At 40.3% G+C, this 13,866-nt stretch overlaps 1 long non-coding RNA gene across 1 annotated transcript; it reads right to left on the bottom strand.

Moving 5' to 3' along the window:
* Nucleotides 1–855: 855 nt before the first annotated feature.
* LOC106628382 (uncharacterized) lies at nucleotides 856–9,047 on the bottom strand. The gene is made up of 3 exons (XR_001331762.2): nucleotides 8,799–9,047; nucleotides 5,600–5,750; nucleotides 856–1,777 (listed from the first exon to the last, which is right to left on the bottom strand). It is a non-coding gene; the product is annotated as an uncharacterized LOC106628382 (long non-coding RNA).
* Between the last annotated feature and the right edge of the window lie 4,819 nt (nucleotides 9,048–13,866).

Genomic DNA, 13,866 nt, shown 5'->3' with positions numbered 1-13,866 from the left:
TTGTTTGAGGTTTCCAGCTGTTACCAAAAAGACATTTTAAAAGTCTTCCTTACTAAAACAACAAAAAAATAGAAAAAATAAAATCAACCCCACAGAGTTTAAAAGATATATTGATTTTGACTGCTGGCAGATTCTTACGTGGGTTTGCACAAAGCAAATGAACTGGTGGACTTACAAATATTACTAAGTGTAGTAATCGCTGCTTTCTCTTCTGAAAGTCACAGTGACTTTCTCCAAGCAGAGCTACTGGAGACCCACAGTGAATCTGGCCCTCTCCCCTTTACAGGAGTTGTGGCTTGGAGTGCAAATCCTCTGTGGAAAGTACTAGATGTTCACCTAGCAGTTTCTAACACATTTCATTGCTGCTTTTAAATAACCCCAAGGAATGTTATTCATTAGCCAAATATGCGCATATAACTAACAAATAATTATGATTTTCAGGCTCTGGAATTGTCATGATTTTTAGTTTCAGTGTCTGGGCAACACTGCCAGGTATGTCCCAGACATGAGTGACTTCCAACTTACTACTCAATACTCTTTGTTTCAAAAACCACTTCAGTCCACCACTAGCTCATGAATTAAACAATCTGCAACAAACAGGGTGGTAAATGAAGTCTACGGTGACAACTTTCCCATGTGCACTATAAAAGGTCAGCAGTAGGGCGGTTCCCTTCACAAGTGATTCCTGAGCTAAATTCACAAACAAGCACCAGACTCAGTTCTCTTCCCTTGGCATTTTGCCCGGAAGGCTCAAACAGGCTGGAGAATAATTCTGATTTGTGAAAAGCTCTTTTCCCCTCCTATTTCCTAATCACATCCCTGTGTGCAGTACTGGCACAGGGGAGGCAGCAGGAATGCAGTGTGGCACAGCACATCTCTGTGCTGCGCCAGTCCATCCGTGGCACGGAGCCACATGATCCCACCAGGGCAGCTCCCACACACGAGTCAAAGCAGCCTGAGAACCCGGCAGCCACAGCCCTGCCTGCCTGCTGTGCCAAGTGAACCTCAGAATAAAGAGATTCAGACCTGCTGTTCAGAAGAAAGTTTTGCAGCATTAGTCTGTGCCCAGCGGACCCGTGGAGGACACTGAGGTCAACCAGCAGGAGTTTCCTAGACAAGATTTGGTCTTACTCAGTTTTAAGAAAACAAACCTTCATTTTCCAACTCAGACATCAATGATAAATGATATAGAGAATAGAATTTTTCAGTTTCCTTGAAGTTGCTGGATGGAGCTTAAAGACTAAATGACAAAAAAAAAAAGATAAATGAATGTTAAAATATGACCACAGGAGGATAAACATGGCTGGAACCAGTGGAGAAACAGATAAAAAGGACTGCAGTGGTTTTTTGCAAGTCATGTAACAAAGAAGTAACAGCACGTGCCCAAAGAAAAAGTTCAAGGGAAAGTCACCTTTAATATCAAAGCCTTCAGTGAATACAACCACCAGAGACCCTTTTTATGACTCTACAGGACCAAAAAAGGACTTCCAGTGGAAGGTGGATACATACAAATTAGTTCTAGGAAAGTAATGTTTATGTATTAAATAAGAACCACATTTTAATGAATATGTATGGTTACGATGGATAAATACCTTGTTGTAAAGCCTCACGAAACACACAGAATGAAAAAAAAAATAAATATATCCTCTGTGTGTCCTGCACGGGTAAAGAATGCTTGCTTTCTAATGCTTCAAATGCTTAGAAAGTTTATTCCAGCCGATTCCAGTATCTTCAGTGCTCTGACGTCTGAGTAGAATGGAGTCCTCAATTTCACCAGCTTGAAATGAACAAGGCAAAACAAATTATTCACATAAATTGAAAAAAATATCGGATAATTCAGATTGTTATAATCTGCCCCAGCACATGCACACGGATGAGCAGGAGCAGAGCAGTGTGTGCCGGGGCTGGAGCCGGGCCAGGTGTGCCGGGGCTGGGGCCGGTGTAGCGGGGCCGGTGTGGCTGGGCCGGGAACGGGAACGGGGCCGGGTCTGGCCCGGTTGCGGTGCGGCTGGGCTGGGGCCGGAGAGGGCCGGACGGCTCCGGCACGGACGCGTTTTGTCCATGGGAGCTGGCGCTGCATTTCTCATCTGCAGCGCCAGGAGGGAGCACAGGAGCCCCCGGCAGGCGCCTCCAGCGCCCCGCTTGCCCTGGCACTGGTGGAAGTGCTGCCCTTTGCGGCACCTCAACTGGGCACCGCTACTGTCCCCTGGGCTGATTTGGAAGGGATGCCCCATCCATAGAACACTCTAAGGGAGAAGCTGGCACAGAGAGCTTGGCCGTCTGGCAAAAATAATGCCTTAGAGGCAGCTGCTTGCTGATATAATCCAATAAGAAAAAAACAAAACAAAACAAAACAAAACCATTTTGAAGGGGATGACGACACCTTCTTAGACATTCCTGGAACTTAAATTTGAACATAAGTCAGTCAGAGTGAGAGTATGCATCTTGCCATGTTGACTTTTTACTTAAACATAATTGACTAAAATAAGTTAATTTGATCTGTTTCCTTGATCACATGCATACCACAGCAGATGCAGATTAACAAAGCTATTAGACTTACATATTAGTTTAAAACTAGTGTGACAAACAAGCAAAGAAAAAAAAACAGGCAAGAAGGGAAAAAAAAAATAAATCTGAAAGTATCTTCCTATGCAGGATTTCACATTTCCCATTTGAGTGTTGAAAGCCATCAGTTCAGAAATGGCTCCTTCCTGGCCCAGAACAAGTGAGATAGATGAGCCCTGGTAAAGCCCAAGGTAGCCATAAGGCACACACCTGGCTGGCACAATGCCATGACCACCCTGCCACAGCCAGTATGTTGCCTACTGGATGGGAACAACTCTTTTACTGAGCCACTCAGGTTTCAGACTGACCCGTGCTCATAGAACCTGCCTACCATATTCCCAGCTGATGTCAAACAATGCACATATATTTCATGCTACAGTTTTCAACACCTTAGGCATTAAAATGTACTTTCTGAAATACTGCAGTCCCCTTCTTGGCTCTAACATTGCAGTGTTAACTGGAGTACTGTAACAGTGCTATGATTCAATCCCTGCATGCTAGCTTACTGCAGGAGCTGTTGGACTGGCTATGCTGTTTGTAGGGCAGAGCTGACACTCATCCTCTCAGTGACAGACACGGACACCTGCTCTTGGCTTGCCGTGGCCTTCACGTTCTCCTGGGGAACTCCCATTCACTTTTTCCAGTGACACTTCAGTCCAAACCTACTGTCAAAGATCATACAGCAATCTCGAGACAGCTGTGTTTTCTTGTCCACTGTTCATCTTTCAAATAAGTCTGTCCTGGGCACAGCCACAATCCAGAGCTGCTCTCTATTCCATCACACATGGCTATAAGGAAAGCTTTTCTGGATGTTTCAGACACATTACATAGGTCAACACACAACCTGTCAAGATACAAAATATCCTTTGAGAGTGAAATTCTGGTCTCTGAAGAATTTGCTCCGCCAATAGCAAGATTTACTGGTTTTTGTCATTAGATTGTGTTCTTAGGATATCAGTCATCATTTCTTTGTCAACAGATTTTACATATCTCAACATTACTGATCGACTTGCTAGTCCAGTCCAGGAGAACTTAGAGGCTTCGGCATCTTTTCTGGTAACAACTGCTTGGATTTACTCTCAGGGGTATAAGAAATGTTCTGCAGTATGAGCCCCATCTTTTATGCTCAATGTCAAATGTAACAGGTTTCTAATAATAGAACCACCACAACCTGTCCAGCAGTTCCAGTCCTGGATTTGCCACAGGACACTTCTCATTAGGTTATAGCTAATACAGTAAATGGTGACCCTTCCTACTGACATGATAAAAATAGAAAGGCTTCACATGACAGGGAGTTTTCTCATCTACAACACTTCTCAGAAGGTTTTAGCAGGGTGAATTTCAGTGATATGTTTACAATTCCTCTTACACAAATTACAACAGAAGTCTGGGGGTTTCATACAGCCCTTTATAGGCAGGAAGGACAACTATCTCCAGGATATACAGATGCTAAATCTTTAATTTCAGACCTCACTTATAATTGTATATTCAAAGATTTTTATTTTATGATGGGAACATAATAGAAGAAACGGGAATATAATGGAGGAAATAAAACTCTCCACATTTTCCCTTAACTGAAGAAAATTTCTGAAAATTCTCACATTCCCTTATTTACTTCCATGAAGAGATCAAGTTGCAAAACTATCAGTTGCTTTGGGACTAGCTGTCAACAAAATAACATAGTTGTAAGCTGTTGCTCAGCTTTGACTACTGGGGGCAGTAATTCTCTGGTCCAGCTGGTGTTACAGTGCAGTGTTCTCACCAATGCTCAGTTAAGAGTTATCTTAAGCCTACAGAGAATTCATCTGACACCCACAGACTTAACAGGAAGGACAAAAATGATGCAGAGGTGCCAGGCCTCAGGGGTCTTTGAGCTACAATGCAAAACCTTCATCAACCCATATCCTGCAGCTGCACAGCCCCAGCTCCCCAGGGATCCCAGCCTCATGCTTCCTGCTGTGCAGTGCCACCATCCCAGCCTCACACCCTCGACCACCACCAGAGTAAGCTGAGGCAAGGAGACAGGTTGCACTCAGCATGCCACAGCCACGCCCCACAGGCAGGGCAAGGCTGGACAGAGTTATGAAATCGTGATTGAAAACCCAGATCAGATACCCAAGGACAGGCAGCTATAAACTAAACCTGCAGAGAGCTTTACATCCACATTCCCTGCACACCCTGGGCCAGGAGAGCAGCTTGTTTCCTGTGAGCATGTGGCCAGGGACAGCCTACAGGATACCCTGGTCTGAAGGACACCTCAGCCTCAGCTAGGCAGTGCCTCCTGGCACTCATTTCCCAAGGCCAGGGACACTCATCCCATGATCTCAAAGTCTGGTTCCTGAGCTGGGCTGGGTTTTGTGGATGGTGCTGTGGTGAATGCAGCAGAGCAGTGAGTGGAACAGAGAAATGCTGCTTCCTCCAAAAATACACACATCCATGGCACTTGCTCATAGTGTTTCTGTACATATCTGTGTGTCTGCACTTAGTTTTGTCTACATGCCAAATGTGGACTATATTCAGAATACAATTGTGCCTCTCTTTCTTCCCTTTAACACTGGGTAAATTGTCCCTGACTCAAGGAATTGAGTGGAGAGGCATTGGAGCATATTTGAAAGACACCAGTTTCACACTGAATTTCAATGGGAATGTGGTGTTATCATCCAGCTTTATGATCACTGCCACTGCCTCAGTCTCTCTTTGACAAAATTTGATTTCTTCCTAAAAGAAGAGGCCTGAAATGCTGCCCTGCACCACATGGGAAAAATGCCAGTGGACTCAAAAATTCTGCATTTCCTTGCTATGGCTTTAAAAGTACTAAAACTTTTTCATTTTTTGTAATAATCTAAGTTTTTTTCATCTTTAACTCAAAATCTGGATGGACATATTACTGTACTTTAAAAGCATCAGCTACATATACTAGATTTGATGCAGTACTTGCTGCTTGGTCATTCTCTTTTCATCTACCAGAGCCCATGTAATATTTAACTCCTTAACTTTTGAGTATTCATGACAACATCACTTGGTGGATACTTACCTCTTGCTGACAGCTGCCTGCACTTTACAGCTTTTACATAAGATGTGTGGATGCAGAAATCTGCTGTGTCCCATCCATCTCTGAGTTTCAAGACAGTCTTTTCTGCTTTTGCATCAGCTTTCATTCAAAATTTTCTTTGAAAATCTTTCATCTGAAAACATATGTTTTAAAGGATACAGGTCATGTATTGCTCTGCAGTCAAGAATTTCTTTCCAGATGGCAGAAACTACTGTGCTTTAATTATACAGTCCTCTGAAAGGCCTTCCACACTGATTTTTTTTTTGTTTTATGGAAGTCATTTTATTGGCAAAACATATGACTAATAAAAGGGATATGACTCTATGCTTACCATAATATGTATTATTACAACACTGTTTACAGCTAAGCTTTAAAAACAATTTTCAGGCAGCTCTGGTTTTGATGACTAAAGCTTAAACTTCTTAGGGATTTTTTTACTCATTTTTTAAAGCCAGAGGTAGGGAATTTCTAATTCCTGATGCCATTTTTGTCAAGCTAGGTGTCTGTAGGTCAGTCATATGCACGAGAACAATCTATGGTTTTTTTGAGTTCTCTAACAGAAACTCATATGAACTGTAAGAAGATGTTAGAAAATTGTGACACACTGTCTAATTCACAAATAAAGTGAGACCAGTTCTTCTCAGCCTCCACATACGTTAAACTTGCTCCTTCTGCCTTCCTGAATGAGAATTTGTTGCCTGAAACATTGTCTGTCTTTTAGCTGGTCCAATGAAAACTCATTTGTGCCGAAGAACCCTGCCTAGCATGATGCTTTTAGCGAGACTCTGCACAAACATTACCCCTGGAGCTCCATACAGCCGTGGCTATTCAACTGGCAGGCAGATCTCAAGAGTTCTTTATTCCTGTCAGACACAAACCATTATAGAGCAGCATTCTCCAAGAGACAGATCGGCTTGTGGGACATATAAATACTGGTTTTCCTTCCATTGATGTCAATAGGAGCAAGGATGGAGGTATGATGTTATAAGATGCTAAGTTCTTAAAATATGTTCTGAATGATTTCTATTTTTAAGAGCTGTTTTGCTTTGGAGGATGAAAGGTCTGTTCACTTAATATGAGGAACAAGGTCTGTCTCAGAGATGTGGAAGAACATCTATTCATCCAAAACTTAGCTATTTCAGGCATAATCTGTAAATTATTTTTAGAGTTTGTTTAAACTGTTGTTAACTATACCTGGCAGATTTCTGGCAAATGTGTTATTGTTTCTTTAGACTTCTCCATTCCTGCAAGGAAACTTTTTGGGAGACAGGACTTGTCACTTCTCCTGTTGACACTGTTCTACTTTGTATAAATAATTACACATTCACTGGGACTGGGACTAACACCTCCACCCTCCCCAGGAGTATTACTGAACCATCAGACTAGAGCATTGTTTTTCTCTCACCAGCTGGCTCCATGAATATTTAAGTATTTTTTACAAAGTGTGACTGTTCCAGCGAAAGGGACTGATGGTCAGGTCACTGCTGTGAGGCAGAAACCTGAATTTGCAGAGGAGAGGAGAATTCCTCTCAAACACAGGTCACAGGTAAGAGTTAGATTTTTGTGAGGTATGCACTGACCTCTTCAGGAGCAGTAGTATGATACTCACCTTCTCTATGGGATTTACACATCAATTTGTGTCATTGTTTTGACAATCACTTCAATTAAAAATGCTTCTTTAGCATTAAATGGAATAGTTTGCACCAAATTAAATCAAATTTGGAAACTTAATTTCATTTTGAAATATGAAAAATCGTATTCAGCTCCTGGGTACTGAGATTTTCTTTCTTGTCCAAGTGTTCAGTCAATTATTAGCTCATACTAAATTAGAAAGTCTTCTAATAATATCTTGTTTGCCAGTATGGGCGCCACAAACTCTGTGCCTTTTATCTTAGTCTAATCAAAGGTAAGGTAGGTAATTTCTGCTTTCTGCTTTAAAAACTTGAATTTTATGAAATATACTTTGTTGTCATAGAGTGAAGGGTTTCTATGAAAGGCAGGGTAACTTGGGAATCCATAGCCTGGAAAAACTTCATTTTCCTTAACTGAAAACATTCAGTTTAACAAATAGACATATTTAAAGAGTAGTTCAAATACCAAACTCAAAACAGATAAACTGGGATTAAGAGTGGAACAGACTGCTAAACTGTCCAGAACTGAATGGCAGATTTTACCCTTGATTCTGTATTAATACAAAGCAACTGAAGAATTTGGAAATTGAGTCAAAATTATCAAAGTAATCTTTGAACAACAAGGATGCAGTAAAATCAAAAGTCCTGATGTGTTTGGATCAGACCTCTGATAATTTTCTTACAGTTAAAACCTTTTGGGTCTAAATATTGCCTTAGTCTTTGACTGGAAATGGATGCTGGAGTCTTCTGCATTACAGAATATGTAAAAGTGACACATTCAGTATAAATTCAGAAAATAACAATCCAGGGCAGATCAGAGATACAGTACACTGAGTTCAGAATCTCGTTAGTTGAATTAGATGTACTGGACTTTCACTTATATTAAAAGGAGATTAATGAATAAGGGCACTTAAGAGGAGACTCTGGTATTAATAATGACAGAAAATTATTAAGGAACCCACAGAGTCACACGTATGCCTGGGTAAAATCTGTAACCATGAGATGGGTGATAACCAAGAGACAGGCCAGCAAACATTTTAGGGTGCTGTTAAGTCAGAGAGAAGTGTCAGCAGTGTTTAAGTTCCTAAAAGCCCAGAGCTTTGTAAACATAGCTGGAAAGCTGAATACAGACATGTTGTACTGGATAGACAGTATAATAATCATGATCTATTGGTTGCACTTAGAGTTCAGGCTCCATATGAATCAGTAATTCTCATGCCCTTTCAAGAACCTACATACCTTGCATCACATATCTACATCTGCACCTATTTACAGCAGGAATTCCTTGCTATTTGACACTGTGCAGGATAATTATTATCAGTGCACTGCAGTACATCTGGAAAGATGAAGGAATGTTGCCTCAGCATACCTCAGGCAAAGCACTGCACCTCTTAAAGAAGGATGGATTACATAAAACAGGAGCACAAGAGCTGCACCAGCCTTTCACGCACGCTGAAACCAGGCATAATTGCTTTGAAGTGGAAGAGTTACAGCAGTACAGCTCTCCAACTGCAGAACAGGTAACAATAGAAATTTAAATAAATACTCACCAATCTTTGCAAATTCTCTGACTCCCTATGCAAAGATGCTTCCCATCCACAAGAAAATTTTATGTGATAGAGGCAGGCAGTCTTCACTCCTTTCCGGTTGGGATTAAAATGAAATTTGGCTGTTATCTCAAGAATGAGCCCAAAGACCAGGCTTAGATTCTGGAAAGACTTTTCTCATCTCGAAGTACCCTTTCAGTAAGTGAGTAGAAGGATTTAAACATTAAGACTCTTTCAAAACAGTTGCCTGTGTTCAAGTATCCAGGTCCAAACTGAAGTCAAGTATAGTTTAGGAACACTGAAATTAAATTACAATATTACTTACCCAATCTGGCCTTTTTTTTTTTTGGTGGATATGAGAAATTTCCTCAGAGACTTATGTTAGAACAAAAATAGTCTGAGGCTCTTGAAAGGATTAAAACAAGTAACTCCTGGAATACAAAAAAATAAACTGCTGCTTGATTCTGGCATTGCATTTTTGATTCCTAATATACTAAAGGATTGTTGCTGAGTTAGAACTGAATGCAAGTTTCAAGCATTTATATACCAAGTATATATCTAATTTAGGCATATAATGCTGTTTCTACAATGCTTTTCCAGTGTTTGTCTTACTTTTCTAACACATTTTGTAACTAAAATTACTATCTAGAAGTCTCTGGTCCCAGCTCCTAAAATTTCCATGTATGTTCCTGTAATTTTTTTATAACTTTTCCTCTTAATACTTAAACATTTTAATGACCTGTAATATTTTTGCCCATAGCAAGAAGCACTTTAGTACTCAGATGTGTTCTTTGCAATAGCATGCTGAGACTGATATAGACAGTGTCATTTCTTTACATATAAAATAACAATGATTCTGTGAAAATCATTACCCAGCAACATAATAGATCACAGATGTGTTTAAAAAACATAATATTAGGCTAAACTCTGAATTCTGATCTGGAACGCATGTGTGCATCTCCCAGGGCAGTAATTCAGCACTTAGAAAAAGTAAACTCACTATTGTAATGCACATGGCAAATAGCTGAGTTCCAGCCACCAGTGAAATAATTTGGCCCCAATTTTGCATTCCATGACCCCTGTACTCTGATGGGAAGTAGGCCATAGGGACTGACTGTAATTCCTGTAGTCAGAACTGCCCAGCCCTGGTACAATTAATTGTTGCACAGGAACATCAGTGATGCAACACCCACTTTCTTGCCAGGAACTCTCTGCTGAATAAGGACAACTGAGGATCTAGCATGAACAGTGATGCTGTACCTGGCAGAGAATGACTGTATCAAGATGTTCACTCACAATTACTTTGGCTCTCTTGGCTTGGCCTAATCTGCCTGTTAAAGAAAGGGTATTCGCCCTGTTTTGAATTTTCATCTTTGAGGAAGGAAGTCCTTCAGATGTAGGCTCCTCCAGTTCATCATTCAGATATAGCTGATGAGCTGCTCAGTTAAGTTAGGGACCCCTTTTCAAGCCAAGAAAACAAGTGCAAGAATTATTACAGCTGATGAAAATTTGATTTTATTCTCCCATCTCTTGTTGCACAGGCTGTCATATCATTTGCACATTTTGTAAAGTGCTTTTTCCTCATTGTCCTCTTTATGGTAATTTGGAAGCAGATAGTGAATTTTATTATCAGTAAAAGTAGGAAAACAGCATTTTCATTGGCTGAACAACACTTTTCTTCCGAAGAGCATCTACAGTAAATAAATTAGATCCAACTGTTCTCCTTTTTATGTCTAGCCCTATAAATAATAGCAGAGGGAAATTCATGCCAATGAGAGCATTGGCAGGAAACAGTTTCTCACAGGGCTTAGTTCTGATTTCAAATCTCTGTTGACAGTAACAGCAAGCTAATTACATGTGAAACTGCACGGTGAGACTCAGGTATCACCTGTGCAATAGAGTATGACAGCATAACACATTTGATTCTCTTCAAAAAGATTTCTGTCCTGCAACTACAGCATGCAGGAGACAGGAAAGAACAAAAATGGGGGGAGGGGAGGGAACTGAAGCTAGATGCCTTAATACAAACCTACTTACTTACAGACGATGTAAAAGTCTTTCTTGAACACCAGAGAATTAAAGCACACACACAAAAGAATAGTTACCTTCTTTGCTCAGGGTTCCAGATTTATTTTTGGCAGCATTCTTGCTGAAACCACACTCCCATCCTGAAAGAGACTTCACTGGAGCACCCTTGATGCCTTTTGCAACTTTCCTTTCCCTATTTGTGCATGAACACCTGACAGCCTCTCGCTGCACACACTCCTGAGTGCATTCCCATGTGCCTTTACCCTGTGCCTCCAGCGTCACTTGCAGCCAGCTCGACAGGAAGGTGGCTGTGACCATCACCAGTTTGTTAGCATCAGTTGTGTCATGTAACAGCAATGGCTTGTAACAAGTCATGTAACAGAATGACTTTCTTCATTCAGGTCAGAGCTGAGTTTAACAGTGTCTAGTGGAGGTGGTGCTTTTGGAGGGGAAAGGCTGCTATTGAACAGGAGGTTGCTCAAGATATCAGCTCTTTTCATGTCTAAATCTATAAACCAGACTCTGATCTAAGTTTCCAGAAATTTATTCATATACAGACATAAGTGAGTCTTGTCATTAAATGAGAATAATGGCTCCAAGGATGATTTTTATATATAAAAAAATTAAAGTAATTCTATTTTGTACCGAGAAACAGAATTTTCTCCATTTTAGTGACACAATTTTCTAGCTGCTCTCATTTCCTTCACAAGGACAACACAATTAATGGTCTCAGGTTTCTTTCCCACGTCCACCAAAGCTAAGGGAATCTGTTTTGTAATTTTGTTTCATAATATTATCCACTTGAAGATTTGCTGGTTTAGATTACATCAAGACTGCCTAGCTGATCTGTCTTAGCTTTTACAGCTCTCTAGATAAGAATAGCACCCTGTGACCCTTGATGATGCCCTGCCCCGTGCTGGAGCTCAGAAGTTGACCTGCAGAGACTGAGGTGCCTTGCTCCTCTCCTCTGTCTGCTACTGGAAGATTTGGCCATGGGACTGCCTGATTCACAGGTACCTGCTGGCAGTTCAGGGGTTCTGTCTTTTTTTATTTTAGGGCCTTCTACTCCATACTTTATGCTCGTGTTCCTTTTACGTATTATTTTCCTCGGACTATTATGTTTAAAATGCACTATTATGAACATAGTACTTGCTTAAAAATGTGGTTTTTTAGAATCCATTCTTCTGATTGACACTAGCCATTTTTACACCTGCTGTGTGATACGGTCATTGTAAATGCCTGCTCTTGGTCAATGGACCCTGGGATGCTTCACTGGAAGTGTTGAAACAATCTTTTAGGAGCCTTGTACTATGAAGGAATATCTGTTCATAACATTATCAATGTTTCGAGCATGCTGCTTGATAGTGGGTGCTCTGGTTAATCATTATTAGAGCTCTTTGGTTACAGGAATGTTTGAAATTTAGCAGTAGTTATCTAATTTATAATTTTTATATTATGATGCAAAACAGTTAAAGTAATGATAAATCAGCACCATTCTCCTTAATATTTTGTTATTCTGGCAAATAAGCAATTGACTGAACAACTGAAGGTAAAACATTTTTTAAGAATAATTACTGGATACCAGTTTGTATTCCTGTGAAGAGAAGAGGGAAGTAGAAACTGATACTAGAATTACCCAAACTGACAAATGGAAACACCAGAAGGTAATTTAGAAAAGTCATACTAAAAAACTGTACTGCTTTTATGATTAATGCATCATGTCCGATCTCTGCTAAATGCTAAAATGAAATATGAAGTTTTGCAACTGTATTAAATATGACATTGCTTGAGGTAAAACTAGCAAAGAGACCAAAAAAAAAAAGTTATTTAAAGAATGCAAACTTATTTCCTAATATGTTCCTAAGGTGTGGGAATACTGTCAATACTACATTTACATTTGGTATCTCAGTATCAGAAGAACCAGGGGAGGAGAAATCTATGGCTCATCACAGAGATTTTCTATATAAAGCCAGAAACCATATTGTCATTTGATAAATGAGCCAAGAGCAAAGCTTGACAGACAAAAAGAGAGAAGAGTGAAAATTCCAGCCTGGGGAAGGGTGGAGGCTCTGCAAATTTTCCAGTGACAATTCTTGTGTGGGTTTTTATTTCTAAAAAGTAGCAGATTCAGTTGAAGGCATAACATGGATAACTCTTTATCTTACAGATCTAAGCAAATTTGGGAATCCTAGAAACTGGCTGGGCATATCAGTTTGCAAGAGTCATTTTAGGTGCTTGGATTAGCAAGAAAATAGAAATAAATCCTCTCTATTGCATGTTTTCCAATGCTGTGATGAAAAGAGACAACTTGCAATTTCAGGAAATCCCAAAGTTCTTTTGGAAGTGAAAACATCAAGTTCTTGGCACTTAAGACTGCACTGAAAGAGTTGGGGTTGTTTAGCCTGGAGAAGGCTCAAGAGCGGCCTTATTGAAGCCTTTCAATAAGTGGACTTATAAGAAAGATGCGGGGAAACTCTTTAATAGGGCCAGTAGCAATAGGACAAGGAGTAATGGTTTTAAACTAAAAGAGTGTAAACTCAAATAACATATGAGGAAATAATTTTTTATTATGAGGGTGGTAACACCGAGAGAGGTGGTGGATGCCCCATCCCTGGAAACATTGGAGGTCAGATTGGATGTGGCTCTGAAAAACCTCATCTAGTCCCTGCTCATTGCAGGGGAGTTCGTTTGGATGGTCTTTAAAGGTCCCTGCTAACTCAAACCATCCTATGATTCAAATGAAATAAAGAATGGTCATTAACAGTATTTATGTAAATTTAAAATAATTTCACAGTGTCAACTGAACAGGATCTGTACAGGAACACCAATAGAATACTGAAAGGTCTTTTGCCATCGTACAAAATGCCAAGGTGTTTTGCCCAGGTGACTCTCCACAGAGAAAAGAAGATTTGGTGAGAAGCCTGAAAGCTGGAGCATAAACTAAGCTTCGTGTTCAGTCAGGTCATCAGACCGCTTTGGCTGCTGCACAGCAACATCATGATTCACTTTGTCACAGGAAAGATGTCAGGGATTCATGGAGGCA

This window comes from Pseudopodoces humilis, chromosome 11, assembly GCF_049639895.1.
Source record: "Pseudopodoces humilis isolate 2021_Gansu_Grassland_sample_001 chromosome 11, ASM4963989v1, whole genome shotgun sequence".
NCBI classification, from domain to species: Eukaryota; Metazoa; Chordata; class Aves; order Passeriformes; family Paridae; genus Pseudopodoces; species Pseudopodoces humilis.
Note: the sequence above shows the minus strand (reverse complement) of the source record. Positions and strands in the feature narration are given on the sequence as shown.